The sequence below is a fragment of the Nannospalax galili genome, unplaced genomic scaffold, assembly GCF_000622305.1.
Source record: "Nannospalax galili isolate Female #2095 unplaced genomic scaffold, S.galili_v1.0 scaffold32, whole genome shotgun sequence".
Classification (NCBI taxonomy): domain Eukaryota; kingdom Metazoa; phylum Chordata; class Mammalia; order Rodentia; family Spalacidae; genus Nannospalax; species Nannospalax galili.
The window spans coordinates 2,891,843-2,906,273 of record NW_008335297.1 but is presented as its reverse complement, the minus strand read 5'-3'; the positions used below and the strand labels follow the sequence as shown (position 1 = coordinate 2,906,273).

The following is a 14,431-nucleotide window of genomic DNA, read 5'->3' as shown; positions in this document are numbered from 1 at the left end:
TATCAAGATTCAACTTGGGCTCTTCCTGGCTTGCAGATACTTACCTGCTTCTTGTGCCCCACGCATGGCCTTTCTTTGGGGACTGTGTGGAGAGACAGAGCTGTGTCTCTGATGCCTCTTCTTATAAGGGTGCTAATAGTCTTGGATCAGAGACCCTCCCTTTATGATTTTATTTAACCTTTGTTACTACCTTAAAGGCCCCATCTCCAGTTTCAGACACCCATTTGAAGAGCTAGGGCTTCAACATATAGTTTTAGAGGGCAATATAAACATCAGTCTATAACAACATGTATCTTTAGAGACTCTTTAGGGGGTCATGTCTCCGTACCCCATGTATCTCTACCACCTTTCTGCCTTTGCATAACATGGTTCAAATCTATTAAATGGCATCAACCTTTGATATTTTGGAGGGATAGCTTTCCAGACTCTATAGGTACAAGCATTCTGGATATGAAAATGTATCCTAGGTTCTTAACACTCACCCTTCCTTGAGGGAAGTATACATATGGCACAAAATTCATGCTATTTCTTTAGCTATGACATACTATCTCCCCAGTACTGAGATTTTTTTTTCCTCCAATTTTTTATTGAGTTTTGTGCGTTTCATATAATTCATGTTAATAAAATTTAGATCCCCTTCTTCTTCCCCATCCCTCATATCCCCTCCCCCACAAGAATTTAGGTATTCTTTTATATATGTTAAGTCCTATCTGGTCCAGCATTTGTATCCAGATGTCCCTCAGTGCAAGTTCATCCACTGGAGTCCAGTCAGCCTATGTAGAGCCACTCCCTTAAGGATCTATTCTCCCTCACCCCACAGTAATCATTTGCTAATAGTTCTTTGGCTAAGGTTGGGGCCTGCTGCCCATTTCCCTTGTTCTAATCTGGGTTGTTGTCTAATTGAGTCAGCATGGGTCTTATGCATGCCGTCACCGTTGTTGCAAGTGCATGAACAAGTTCCCAGAGGCTCGAAACCCTTTCTTTCCTTATGTCCACACAGCAACCTGGCTCTTAAAATCTTTCTTCCCCCTCTTCTGCAATGGTCCCTGAGTCATGGGTTCACTGGTGAGGTTTAGTATAAGAGTCCTATTCAAGGACATGGATTCTATAGTCTGAAATTTGTATGTGTGTGTGTGATTGGTACTGGGCCATGAAGTCCAGACTAGAAACCTAAGTAGTAGTTTCTACCCTTGGTTCTTTGATGGGGAATGGCTGAATTGCTTATTAAACTTTATGAGCAATGATGATGGCTTAGTCCAACCATCTCCATGGAAGGTTCATGGATGTTGGGTCTTCTACTCAAGTAACAACTATCAAGCTAAGGGTGGGTTTGTCTCTTCTCTTTGCTAATGGGAATCTGGTAGTATCTGGAGGTAATTTTTATTGTTACCACTGGGAGACAATGTTGGTTTCCAACGTCCAATGGGCTAAGGTCAGAGTTGCTGCTTAATGTCCTACAGTGCACAGGACACACAGTCCTCTGCCCAACACACACACACACACACACACACACACACACACACACACGGACACGGATACGCACATGTGCACGTACACACCCACAGAGAGAGAGAATGAAGAATAGAATTACCCAGTGTAATCAGTAGTGCTGAGATTGAGAAGCTCTGCTCAAGAAGTCCTGGCAGGGTGTGACTGCTGTGTAGAGACAGAAGTCAAACAGAGAGTAAAACAGGAAAGGACGTTTGGCTTTTAATACGTAAAGCTCAGTCATTATGCCTACCAGTAAAACATATCTCGATCAGGTCTGGATCATCACACATGCAAGAGAGGCAGGAAAACTATGCAAGTGAGGAAGGACAAGTGGATGTGCATTTGAGTAACTATTCTTTTCTCTACAGGTTGAGGTGGGAGTGTGGGGAGAGGATGGAGGTGAGCCCCTAGGGCTGCTGTAATAAATTGCCATATACTACATGGCTTTAAAACAACAAAGATTAATTTTCTAATCATTTTGGAGGCCAAATGTCTGATAAAGGTATTGGTAGGACCACACTCTCTTAAGTCTTGCACAGATCCACCCTTGAATCTTTCATCTTTCTGGTAGCTCCAGGTTTTCTTGGCTGGTATATATGTAATTACAACTTCTCCCTGTGTCCTCTGATGATTTTCTTTCCCCTGTATCTGTGTGCCTCACATTTCCCTTGCCTTACTTGTTTTTGAGACTGGGTCTTGCTATGTAGCTCAGGCTGTCCTTAGAGGCCCCATCTCCCAAATACTCCTTCCTCAGCTTTCCAAGTACTGAGGTTACAGTCATGTATTCTCATGTCCAGCTTCTTCACCTTACTTTTATAAGGACACCTGTCATTGGATGTATAGCCCACCCCAGTGAGCCAGACTAATCTCACCTCAAGATTCTTCATTTGATCACATTTGTAAAGGCCCTTTTCTTACGTCAGGTTGCAATAATAGATTGTGGGTGTAGGTCATGGATATGTATTTCAGAGTACTGCTTTTCAAACCACTATAGAAGGAAACATCGTGAGGATGGAAGAGAATAAAGGGGCTGGGGAGATGGCTCAGTCAGTAAAGTGCTTGCCTTACAAGCATGAGAGCCCGAGTTAGGTACTTAGAATCCATATAAAATGCTGGGTGTGGTGATTTGCACTTGTAGTTTCAGAACGGAGGAGGTGGAGACAGGAGGACACCTGGGTCTCACTGGCCTGGAAATCTAGCCTAACTAGTGAAGTCCAGGCTAATGAGAGACCCTGTCTCAAAGGAGATGGATGGCATTCCTGAGAATGACATTCTTTATCCTCCATATACAGGAGTACATGCATGCACCCCTATAACAGACAGACACAGACACACACACACACACACAGAGAGAGACAAACACACACAGACACACACACACACACACACAGAGACAAACACACACAGACACTCATATACAGGAGTACATGCATGCACCCCTATAACAGACAGACACAGACACAGACACACACACACACACACACAGAGACAGACACACACAGACACACACACAGAGACAAACACACACAGACAAACACACACAGACACAGACACACACACACACACAACATCTTTAAAAGATGGACAGGGATAAAAGATAAAAAAAAAACCGCACTCTGGAATATGACTAACTAACTAAATTTCAGGGAAAGGATAGGGTGAAGGGAAGAAAGTAATAATAATAGGTCACCCATACGTGTCAGGAACTAGGCTGATGTCCTGCAGGTCTTGTGTCCATGAATCCTGACTACTACTCGATGGGTCAGCTATGTCCATTTAAAGATAGAGAAAGAAGCTCAGATCAAGTGGACAAGTAGCTCAGACCCTCAGAGAATGAATAGAATCCTGCTCAGCTGTTCCAGAGCCTGGGGTCTTTCTGGGATAATGGGAACATCTGCACAGTCTCTTATCAGCAGCTGCAGAGAGAGGGCAAGCCCAGAACATCTATTTTGAAACAGAGAAGCTGTTGTTGCTCTTCCTGGGCCTCCCCCAAGCCTGGTGTTCATCTGCTTGCCTCTGGCAGCTGAAGCCCAGGTGCCTGACAACCCAGCTGGCCCAGAGCCTCCTGAGGCAGGGCTGCAGGGGCAGATTTTGGCTGGTTCTGATGCAACACCCTTTCTGGCACCCTTGGTCACTTGGCATTGTAGAAGGACCAGATAAATAATCAAGGATCTGGATTTCCTATTCCTATTAGGGATGCCAGGATTGGTGTAAGCCAAACAGGAGCTTCTTTTTTAAATATTTTAAGTATTTTTTTATTTATTATTTTTATTTTATGTGTATGAGTATATTGCCTGCATGTATGTGAATGCATCCGTGTCGTGGAATGCCGTGGAGGTCAGAAGAGGGCTTTGGATTCCCCTGGAACTGGAGTTAAGGACGGTTCATAGCTGTCATATAGGTGCTGGAATCAAACCCAGGTCCTCTGCAAGAGCAGTCAGTGCTCTTAACCACTGAGCCATCTCTCCAGCCCCAGGATCTTCTTTTTTTAATTTAAAAATTTTATATTTATTTTTTGCAGTGCTGAACCCAAGACTTTTTGAATATGCATGTGTGTGAATGTGTATGCATGTTTGCATGGATATGTGCTGTGTGTGCTGGTGCATATGTATGCTTGGGTGTGTGAGCCCAAGTTTGACATGTAGTGTTGTTTTTGGTTACTCTTCCCCTTATATATCGAACTTAGAGCTGAGCATTTCTCTGACTAGCCATTTTGCTCCAGAATTCCCTGTCTCTTCTCCCTGTGCACAGTACACTGATATTACAGGTGGACTGCCAGGCCCACCTATCTTTGCTTTGGGTTGGGAATCTGAACTTCAGCCCTCGAGCTTGCCTGGCAAGTGCTTTTTCTGCTCAGTCATCTCCCAAGCCCCTGAACTCAGGGCTCTGTGTATACAAAGCCAGAATTCTTCCAGTGAGCTATTCCTCCAGCCTCTCAGGCAGGGTTTTCTGAGAGGGGCCGTGATAGGAAAAGAAGACTGGAATGAGACAGACCTGGATTCAAATCTCACCTTTGTCATTTATTATTATTACTGTCTGTGTATGTGTGTATGCATGTATAAGTATACTTGTGCATTTGAATATGCATGCATGTGTTGCATGTGGAGGCCAGAGGACAAGCTCAGATGCTATTCTTGAGGAGCCATTCACTTTGTGTTTGGGACAGGGTGTCTCATAGACTAGGAACTTCCCAAGCTCACTAGGCAGTCCCAAGGATCCACCTGTCTCTGTCTCTGCAGCTGATGTCACTGTATCAGATTATTTTATTTTTTGCATGGGATCTGGGGATTAAACCCAGGCCTCATGGTTGCAAGGCAAACACTTTGCTGACTGAGCTGTCTCTGCAGCCCCACCTTTGCCATTTATGTGCTGTGGGGTCACAAGTGAGTTATTTCACCTCTCCAAGCCTCAGCTTCCTTGACTAGAAACTGGACTGCAACAACCACTTTTACAAAACACATATATATCACCCTGAGCAACACCTGCTACCCACTGGGTTCTCCAGTTGCTATGTGGCTGTACGCTGCAGGATCGTGCAGTGCTTCCCTGTATCCAGCAAAGGTCTGCTGGCCTGGATGTAACTGCTATGGAGTTGAGATCCATTGCCAGACATCTTTTATCAAATACAGATGTAGTGACATCACTGTTCATGAAAGGGGTGGCTATTGGAGAATGGATTTTAGGGGTGGAGACTGTGGGTCCTGTGTGACTTGCTCTGCAAAGGCTCTTTCCACGACTGCATAGTGAGCTAGGGTGTGCTGGGGCTTTAGTATCGTCTCCCAGTTCGGCTTATAGTTACCTTGGCATTGATATGTGTATTTTAAGAGCATTCTTTAAAACCTAGCATATCATCATTCCACTTGGAATCTTTTTCTGAACCTTTAGGCATATTTGGTGTCCTTCATCTCTAAGTTTCTAGAATAACCCACACTTCTTTTTATAAAAATCCTTGTGACACTGTGTTATAATTATCTTTTTATTAGACTGAATGCAAGGGCTAGTGAATCTTTGGTCCCCAGGCCAGCAGCAGTAACAGGTGGAAATTTGAAAATGCAGATTCCCAGAATATACCCCAGACATCCTGCATCAGAGACTCTGTTTTTGGGCTGCCTTTTTTTTTTTTGAGTACTAGAGCTTGAACCCAAGGTGCCATGTATGCTAGGCAAGTTCTCTGCCAGCGAGCAATATTCCATATCCTCAACCCTATTTTTATTTTATTTCTAGATATCTTACTAAGTTGTCCAGTCTGGCCTTGAGTTTGCCTTGCATCTTGTAGTCCAGTTGGCCTTAAACTTGAGAGTCTCCTATCTCAGTGCGAGTCTGACACTTGTCTGACCTGTAATATCTCTGTCCTAGACTGCTGGTTCACAAACTTGGCTGTGCTCTGGAAGCCCTGAGGAGCTTTGGTGAACAGAGCTGCTTTTGTCTTTGGAAGTTCTGACTTCTTGTGCAGGGATGTATCCTGTGCACAGCAATTCTTTAAAATCTATGGAAGCCTTTAATACTCAGCAAGAGTAAGAAGAACCAACAGGGAGCCTCATTTGCTGATGAGTGGGATGTGGCAGCTGAGGCCTGCTGGGCATCAGGTAGACTATGACCACACTCTGGCTCCTTATAACCGTGCACCCATCTTTTTCTTTAATATTATTGTGGTGAGAGCTCAACATGGGGTCCAGCCTCCTAATCTTTTGTTTTTCTTGAAACAAGGTCTCATTTAGTCAAAGATGACCTTGAACTCCTGGTCCTCCTGCCTCCACCTCCCAGCTGCTGCACTTATAGGCGTGTATTCCCACATTTGTTTTTGCAGTACTGAGGATTGAACCCATGGCTTCAAAAATACCAGGCAAGCATTCTACTGCCTCAGCTATGCCCTGAGCCCTACATTTTTAGCAGTTTTTGAAAGATTTCTTTTATGATATATTTATGTATATGTGTCTGTTTCTATCTGTGGGTATGTGTACTTGTGTAGGGGGTACCCACAGAGGACAGAAGAGGGCATCTGACCCCCTGGAACTGGAGTTGCAGGCTGTTGTAAGCTACCCAGGGTGGGTGATGGGAAATGAACTTGAGTTCTGTAGAAGAGCAGCAGCTCTCTTAGGTACTGGTCAAGCTCTCCATCTCTTAACAAAAGTTTAAGTATACAATTTAGTGTTGTTAACTATGGGGAAAAAACTATACAGATGGTACCAGAACCCATTCACCTTGTATACGTGAGACTTTATACTCCTTGATTAACAAATATAATCCAAATTCTCCTCCAATTTCTGTGTTTTAAGTTGTACTATTTTACATACCCCATAGAAATGATATATAACATTTATTCTTCTATGTCTAGTTTATTTTACTTACCATGATGTCATCAAGTCTTCTCCTTTCCTTTTTAAGAGCTATACACTGTTTGATTGTATGAATATACCACAACTTACTTGTGTATTCATCTGTTGAGGGACATTTGGGTTGTTTCTATATCTCAAATGTTGTGAATCATGCTGCAGTGAACATGGGATGCATCTTTGAGATCCTGGCTTCAATTCTTTTAGATACACACTCAGAAGTGGGAACCCTGCAGCACATGATAGTCTAGTTTAATTTTTTTTTGGCTAGCTTCCATTCCAATTTCATACTCACTATGGGTCAGTTCTTGACCTCTAGAATTCATCATTTTCCTGCTGTAAATGGAAATATTTTAATTAATTATTTTGAGGGTAACTTATTTAGCCTATGTAAAGTATGTGGCACAGTCAAAAATTTCAATCAGCTCTGAAAATTATTATTCCCACTTCACTGGAGAAGGATGTGACTCTTGGGGACTTTTTTCCATGTGTGTATATGTGGTGTACTTGTGTGTGTGTGTGTGCATGTGTGAGTGTGCGTTTGTGAAGGCTCAGAGTTGATGCTGGGAATCATCCTCACTCACTCTTCTACCTTATTCATTGAGGCAGGGTCTTTCAGTCCAATCCAGAGCTTTCCATTACGGCTCACCTAGCTATCAGTTTGCCCTGTGTTCACCTTCCAAGAATGCAATTACAGGCAAGCCACCAAAACCACCTGGCGTTTAGGTGGGTTGTAGGGATCTGAACTCTGGTCCTTATGCTTGCATGGCCAGTGTTTTAACCACTGAGCCATCTTCCCAGCTCACGCTCAGGGACTTTGGCTAAGGGAAGGAGAAGCTGGTCCACCTCCTGTACCAGACTCAGTGTTTTAGAGTTTAAGGCTGAAAGGCATCACTTTGCCTCTGAGGCACCATAATTTCTGTGATGTGGACAAGACCAGGACAGTTTCCCCCCTTCTCCCATTGCATACAAGTCTTTGGAGGCTGAGTCTTACCCTGTGAACAGAAAAAATGATTGGGCTCTCCATGACTTCTGTTCTCAGTGTTATTCTCTACTACTCACTGGCCAGTTTTGGGTACAGAGTGCCCAAATTTTCTTGCAAATTTTATCACTGTTCTGCTACAACCTGGAAGACAGATCTCATTTGTCTTTTTTCAGTTATTAACAGTAGCAAAATCCATCTCAAACTTGCTTCAGCAATTAACACTATTTTTGAATCATGTTACAAAACAGCCCAGAAAGCCAGCTAGATATAGGTGCTCAAAAGAGGTTCTTAAAAGTCTGCTTTTTATTAAAATTCAATATGTCTTTACTACGCCATCCAGAAACTCCATTTCTATATATTTACCCAAGAGAATTGAAATTTACAAAGAATCTACACAAGTATTCATTTATATTTTATTCATTATAGTCCAAAGTTGAGAACAACCCCAATGCCAATCAACAAAATATGTAAGTAATCCATGGTACATCCATATAATGGAATAATTCTCAGTAGTAAGAAAGAATGAATATTGAGATGTGTAACACAAGTTTGAATCTCAAAAGTATTATATTAATGAAAGAATCCAGGCACTGAGAGTATACACTGTGTAATTCTAGTAATATGAGTTTCTATAAAGGGAAAACTTCGCTGACGGAAAGTAGCTACCAGGTGTGAAACACCTTTCTCAGGTGATGACATGCTCTGTCTCTCAGTTGTCTTGGTGTTCTTGGCTGGATGAATGTGTCAACTTCTATCAAGCTGAACACTTAACATAGTGCATTTTAGTGAGTCCAAACCATGCTGCGGTAAGGCTTAGTCAAAAGGAGTCTGACCCTGTTTCTTGGCTCTGCTAATCTCAATATGGCTTCATTGTCAGACAGACGCTCCCCTGGGTATGGCAATGACAGTCCTTGGTAGTCCAGTAACCTCCATGGAAAGAGAGCTTCTTCCTGAGTAAAAGTTATGGGGTGCGTGTGCGTGCGTGTGTGTGTGTGTGTGTGTGTGTGTGTGTGTGTGTATGTATGTATGTATATATAGTGAATATATATGTATATATACTAAATATATATACATATCTATCTATCTATCTCTCTATCTCTCATCTATCTATCTATCTATCTATCTATCTATCTATCTACCTATCTATCTATCATCTATCATCTATCTATCTATCTAGTGATTGCAGCAGTGGGAGTCATGTGACATTCTATGAACCAATCACTGTACCTGGGAGTAGCAGTGGAATTTTCTGATTGGTCAGGTGCAGGCCATGTTGGGTAGTCCAATGTGGCATCCAGTGTGGAGTCAGTCTTCCAAACTTACATGAGTTGTGAGTGGAAAAGGAGTTTTTTTCCAAAGGAACATGAAAATGCTGTTCCTGGGACTTGGCGGAGAGTATACAGTGAAGTGGAAGCCTTCTACAGAGATCTTCCCCGGGAACACTCCCGACGAGACACCTGCTTTTCCTTAAGTCTTCTTACCCTGCGGTGTTAGATCCACCATTTTCTCATGACTCAAGATTTTTTCTAGCACACAGGAGTAGAAAGACAAAGGTGCTAGACTCAGGGGCAGGTGGGTTCAAATCTCAGTTTGCCTCTTCCTAGCCTTCTGATCCTAGGCAAATTATTTAAGCTCTCCAAGAATCATTTTCCTCATCTATGAACGAATGTTCACTATAGGACTGACCTCATGATGTTGCTGTAGAGACACATAATTCACAGCAGGCATTTAGCATTGTGCCTGCCTGAAAAATAGTGAGTAGTTACACAGGGATCAATTATACCATTTACTACTGGTTTTAGTATATCTGAAGGACTTTATAAAATAGAACATTTACCTATAACCAGGTGTAGCAGTTACAAATATATCTTTGACCCCTCAATACTTTGATTCCCAGATACATTTATGTCATTCTATCACAAAACTTCCCACTCATCCTGGGGGCTTTGTCTGGCATGACCTCTTGTGGGTGCGCTGATTTGGAAGAACTGGGTGAGTTGATGCTCCTGGCAACAGAGCTGAGCCAATGATGGCTGGCCAGCTTTGTAACACTTTGAGTGAGACCACTCTAGGATACCTGATACAATATCTTCCAGCTGAGCCCCAGTTGCCCATTAATGTTAGATTGGCTGGCTTGACTGCTCCTTTTCCTGAGATCACCTCCCTCAAAAAAAAGAAAAACTATATTCATTCAAACTTTATTTCAGAGGCTACTCCAAGGAAATCCAAAGTGAGATCTGGACCCCAGAAACAAATTGAAACCCCACAGTTTTCTGTTGTTAGCTAGAAATACAACAACAGAATCAGAGTAAAGCGTAGTTATCTCCTGTGGACCAGAGGCACTAACTGGAAGCTCTTTAAGGTTTGATGAATAAAATATAATAAAAAGAATTATTATTCCTTAATAAATGAAGTTTTCTAGATAGGTAAACTCTATAAAAAACATTTACAGAAGAAAGCAATGAGCGAAATACATTCCAAAAGATCTTTTCATAGCAGAAAGGAAGGGAGTCACTGATGGGAGTTCTTAGTAAATATTGGTCGAACGATTGATTAGCCTGGCTCCTAGGAATGAGCTATCACTCAGTGTCAGAATGACCAGCCATAGGTTTATGTGCAGGTGAGTGACTTCGCAAAATTGCATGGCTTGGAAGGCTGAGCACACACCCTGGCCATTACTGTTATGTTGATTGGTTAGGGGCAAGTTTGAACAAACAATTGCTAAACCAGGTTCCACAGTGGATCCTACTCCAGGCATATTGTGAAGTGACCCACAGTCATTAAAATCCATCTTTGGTCACTGCCTTCTTGTGTGACCTTGGTGAGTCCCCTGCACTCCCTGGACCTCAGTTTTCTCCTTTTGTAAAATGGGATGCATTAGATGAAGGCCATTGAGCCGTATGAGCTCTAGTGTCTTGTGTACTCAGCCTTCTGCGTTTAGCCAATGTACCCTGCCTTCGAGGTGGATGAGCAGACAAGGATCTTGTCCAGTCCACGCACAGAATCAATGGGGTAGAGTGGGCATACTGTGCAGTTGGGATATCTTATGTCATTGCTGAGACTTGGTAATCCTTATTCATGTATCAGAGGAGACATGGTGTTCAGGTAGACCAGGCCAGTGTGGGAAGCATGTGAGCACTAAGGTAATGGGCATGTATTAGTCTCATAGCTCACTGGCTCTCTGAGCCTAAGTGCCTTCCCTTCTTAAATGGAAAAACCAACAGGTATGTTATTAGGTTAAGATTAAGTTCATGTGAGGGTTCAGCAACAACACGTATTCTGAAAACCTGGACTTGTTCCAGTGAAATTGATAGACTAAGAAGCAATTTGAACACAATGTGGATTTCACATTAGCTTATATGTAACTTCATCAGTGAAAGAGAACTGTTGAATTCAGAAAACTGAACTCAGTCAAACCGAACCATGCAAGAATAAGAAATGCAGTTATGAAACACCCCAGACCACACTGAGCATCACTGAAATCATAAATCATTGCCATCCATGCCTGGCATTATAACTGTCCCTTCACCTTTGCTCCACAATGTTTCATAAACTGCAACCATCCCTGAGGACTGGCCTCCGTAGCCCAACCTCAAGCTTTCCTGGGTAATGCAGCGTTTATTGAAGTAGTTATGTGTTTTAAAACCACTCAGCATGTGTAAAACTGTGCCACCTTTTTATTAGGTTCTTGTTTCTTTGCTAATATGTCACCAAAGAAGTTTCTGAGTGTTATGCTCCTAATATAATTTCCTCATAACCCTGTAGTTTTTATTACATAATTTTACATGGGACAGTGATCTTCAGGGACGCATATGTTATACCAGAGCACGATAACAATATAACTAGAGTATTTAATAACTGTTGATGCTTCATGTTGAATGATATTAGAGTGCCCTTGAACCCTTGCTTTTCATCCTCATATAATAAAACTGGAATAGAGTTGAGTCATGACTCTGGATTTTTGATGAGAGAAACTATTACAGCTTCCTCTGTGGGAAAGGGGAGCTAAGTTGAGATGTATAAGGACCACTCACGATGACCTGGCTTCAAAGAGGTTATAGATATGGCCTCCGGCTATATGAAATAGAAAACCAAAATTCACATTTGCTGGGACAAAAAGAAAGACTTTAATATGGGACTGAAAATTATTGCATGTTCTCTCTTATATATGGCATCCAGATTCAAATATATGTATAAAAGCAGAATAGAGGCTGTTTGGGAGGAGGCAGGGGGAGCAAATAAGAGTAAAGTACATTGATACACATACATGAAAATGTCATCAGTAAGCCAATTATTTTGTCTGCTTACTAGATAGTATTTTCACAAAAAAATTATGGGGGGGTTGTGGAAATATATTGTTGATAAACACATTTCCCAACACGGTCAAAGCACTGGGTTCAGTCCCCAGCACCACAAAAATAAAACAGGACAGAAGAAATTTATTGGCTTAGAATACAAAGTACCCCTATGATCTTGCTTCAGTCAGAACTGGATCAAGGAACTCACGCCAGGCAACGCTTCCAGGATCTTTTCCTGTCTCCGCCCTGCCCTCTACTGTGTTGGCTTCATTTTCAGGCAGGCTTTTTTCTCATGGAAGCCAGATGGTGGCCAGTTCCTGGCTCATGTCCATACAGCTCCATATCTAACATAGAAGAGAGGGTTTCTCTTTCTTCTAGTCTGAGCTGTTTAAATCTTGGGATGAACTGGCCACAGACAAGTCACACTTCTGTCTCTGGAGCTATTACTGTGACCTGAGGAACGTGATGCTCTTGATTGGTCAGGCTTGGGTGACATACCTTCCCTTAGAATTAGGTGGTGGTCAACTCTTGTGAAAACGGCCTGGACTAAGGGTTTGAGAATGTGGGTTCTCTAAGGGAAATTTTTAAAAATTAGTACCTGGATAAGGAGGAAGGAATGTTAGCCAAGCAAGACCATTAAAGCAGCACTGTGAGAAGATGTCAGAACTAGTCACTTTGAGGCCATTTCAATTCTATGCTCTACTCTGCTTTATTCTTTTCTGTTCTGAAACTTTTCTTTCTCTGCTTAGAGAATCCACATGATCTTCATAACGGGCAGGTGCTGCCAGCTCTACACTTCCCAACTATTCTAGGGCCAGATACCAGAAGGTAGTATATATGCCAACGTCTTTGTTTGTTGTTTTAAATTTAAATTTTCTTTAGAATTTTGTGCATGTATACTGCATTTCCATCCCTTCTTCTCCCCCTCTAACTCCTCCCATCTCCCAACTCTTTCTTAAGGCCATTACCTCTTCTTCTATAATTATTATTGTTTTACACACATAGACACAACTTCCTGAGTCATTTAGTGTTGCTCTTATGTACTTGTGTTTAGGGCTGACCACCTGGGGTTGAGATAGCCTATAGGGGACTGGTCCCTGGAGAAGAATAATCCTTCCACACTCTCAGTAGCCCTTGGTCATCTGTAATTCTTCATCTAAGCATGGGACCTTGTGAAATCTGTGTTGGTGTGTCGACTGGTGTTGTCATTATGAAGGTTTTATTTAGGCAACTTTATTGTTGAGATCTCATGGATGCAGTTTTCTGGTCAAGTGTAGAAGACACTATCTCGCTGCAGGAGTCCTGGTCCTCGGGCTTTTATAATTGCCCTGTCCCCTCTTCCACCATGTTCTCAAAACCTTAGGTATAAGGATTGCATTTTAGATGTATAAATTGGACTTTGTTACCCCATGACCACTTATTCTCTGCATTTTGACTGGTTGTAGATCTCTGTGATAGTCTCTATCTGTTGCAGAAAGAAGCTTCTTTAATGAGGGGTGAGGACTACATGTGTCTGTGGCTGTAAAGATAAGTATTTAGGATACAGCTAGAAATTATACTAGTTTAAGAAAATGCTAGTAGTAGGCTCTCCTCTGTGGTCTATGACTTCTCCAGCCAAGAGCACTTTGCTAGGCTTACAGTAGCAGGCATGAACTCCCTCCTATTGAGCTGTAAATGCATCTAGACAGCTGTTGGTTACCCCTAAGAGGTAATACTGCCACTATTGTCCCATTGGGGAGATGTTGCCACATTGGTCTCTGTTGTGGGACATAGGATTTACAGCTGGGTAGAACGATTGATTGCTTTTCTCTTTTGGTGTCTTGCACGGTACCTTCCAATACTATGAGAACTGGTCCTCAGGATGAGGCTCCCAGGTCTGTTCCAACTTGATTTTTCTGAGTCTTGTGTTTGAAGTATGTGGTGTCTTCAACAATAGATTCTTACCTACAAGTTCTGGGAAACAACCAAAGGCAATGGCAACAGCCTATATTATTTTGGGAGTCTCTCAGATCCCACTGCTCAACAGCATGAAGGGAGGTTTCCCATACTTGGCACTGGAGGGTTTTTTAGTCTATGTCTCTTGGTGGGACCGTTATCACCCCATGTGGTTGAAGTATGTGGTGTCTTCAACAATAGATTCTTACCTACAAGTTCTGGGAAACAACCAAAGGCAATGGCAACAGCCTATATTATTTTGGGAGTCTCTCAGATCCCACTGCTCAACAGCATGAAGGGAGGTTTCCCATACTTGGCACTGGAGGGTTTTTTAGTCTATGTCTCTTGGTGGGACCGTTATCACCCCATGTGGCATAGCTCTATTTAAA

At 42.4% G+C, this 14,431-nt stretch overlaps 1 protein-coding gene and 1 pseudogene across 2 annotated transcripts in view; one reads left to right on the top strand and one right to left on the bottom strand.

Annotated features, from left to right (window-relative positions):
* Window positions 1-14,431, top strand: part of Shisa9 (shisa family member 9) — a 317,404-nt gene that overhangs the window by 112,195 nt on the left and 190,778 nt on the right. The window lies entirely within an intron of this gene.
* Window positions 1-14,431, bottom strand: part of LOC103731602 — a 218,703-nt pseudogene that overhangs the window by 66,816 nt on the left and 137,456 nt on the right.